This window comes from Pelobates fuscus, chromosome 9 (genome assembly GCF_036172605.1).
Source record: "Pelobates fuscus isolate aPelFus1 chromosome 9, aPelFus1.pri, whole genome shotgun sequence".
Lineage (NCBI taxonomy): Eukaryota > Metazoa > Chordata > Amphibia > Anura > Pelobatidae > Pelobates > Pelobates fuscus.
This window is the reverse complement of record NC_086325.1, coordinates 101,741,081-101,743,211: the sequence shown is the minus strand read 5'-3', so window position 1 is coordinate 101,743,211 and position 2,131 is coordinate 101,741,081.

Here is a 2,131-nt window from a genome sequence, read left to right as displayed (position 1 = left end):
TTGACATTTTACGCCAATCTTGCCCTCAACCTCAATGTATATTTTCGCTTAAAAATGTCACTGTGAGCTTGTTAACTAAACTATGCACTACAAAAATAAAGAATTTTAAAAAAAAACCTGTACATGAGGGGTACTGTTGTACTCGGGAGACTTTGCTGAACAAAAATATTTGTGTTTCAAAACAGTAAAAAGTATTGCAGCAATAATATAGTCCGTGTAAGTGCTGTTTGTGCGTGAAAAATGCAAAAAAAGTCACTTTTACTGGCGATAGCATCGTTGTAATACATTTTACTGTTTTGAAACACTAATATTTGTGTTCAGCGAAGTCTCCCGAGTAAAACAGTACCCCCCATGTACAGGTTTTATGGTGTCTTGGAAAGTTATAGGGTTAAATATAGTGCTAGCAAATTAAATTCCCTATACTTTCGGCATGGGTTGTCAGGCAGGTCCCGCTAATTGTAATTAATTAGAATACCTAATAATATAAAAATATTACATAAATATATGTGTAGAATTAATATATGTATATATATATACATATGTGTATATATACGTATATATATATATATATATAATTTTTTTTATATTTTTATTTATATATAGGTATATGTATAGTGATATATACGTATATATTTATGTATATAGATATATATATTATTTCGTTCTACGTGTATTTTGATATAAATATATATATTAATATCACAATACAGTTAGAACGAAATAACACACATCTATATATTTTTTAATTATTTATTTGTAATTATTTTTTTAATTTTATTTTTTTTACGTATTTACATATTTTTTTATATTATATATAAATATATATATAAGAATAATTATATATATATTTAATCAGTATCAGTCTACGTGTAATTTGATATTAATATATATATATATATATATAATTATATATATATTAATAGTAAAATACACCTAGACAGTGTATGTGTGTGTATGTATATGTGTATTTATATACTTAGATCATATATATATAATATATATATATATGATCTAAGTATATATATATTTTTTTCTTTACACTGATTTTATTTATTTTATTTTATTTCCAGCCAGCAGGGGGACTACCTGTCATTACAGGCAGTCCCCCTGCTGGCAATGCAGCAGGCAGCTATCCCGGCCATGTGATTGTGAGGTCCTCGAGGACCTCACAATCACATGGCCCGGGGGGCTGAAGAGGACGGAGGTGCCACGGGGGGCTCCCTGGGAGTCCCCCCAACCGTGACCGCCGGCGTGGGATCGCCGGTGACCGGGTAAGTTAAAAAAAAACGGAGGGCGTACAATTACGCCCGGCGGCGTTTAGAGCCGCTTTAAAAAAGACGTAATTGTACGCCCTCCGGTCTTAAGGGGTTAAGCTAAAGTTGTTTTGGTAACTATAGTGTCCCTTTAAATATGCTAGGAGCTCAGTATGTATTGATCTCCTTGGGAAGGAGATTTTTACTTCCTCTTGTTGTCCTGCATTGACACTCAAGATAGATATTGGCAGAAGATCAGACAGGGAAACAAAGCACACACCCAACAAAGGCCATTCTTACACTATGTATCACCAAATATACATTGGTCTGTTTGTATTCTTCACTCTAATTAAAGACTGTTCCAGTCATCCTATTATCCTTATCCATCAGCACTCCCAGTCTAGCAAAATTAATCATGCACCTGCAAGAACACCTGTCACACTAAGGCCTTACACTCCTATTACCCGTAGTCAGACTACTGAGAAGCATGTCACAAGTCCAGGGTATAAGAAGTGCAGATTTACTGGAAATTCCAGTTATAACCAAAGATATGTTACAGGGGAAACTCACACTGAGTTGAGATTCAGCTAATGTGAAAACCCTGTGAGTGCTATGTTCTTTCCATTCTATCAGTAATAAGCGTTGTGTTCTTTCTGACTTGGACTGTGTCGCAATTTCTGTGTGCGTGTCAAAAGTATTTTTATTTCGGGTACTGTGACAAGATGGTTTTAATACAGAAAGACATCATATTACAGGACTGATCAGATTTGCAACCACTCAATTGTCTTTTTTTTTTTGTTACAATGGAAGTCTGGCCACCTACGCACCTGTAACGCCTATACACCCTTACAACAATCACTATTGATGATGCTGTGAAT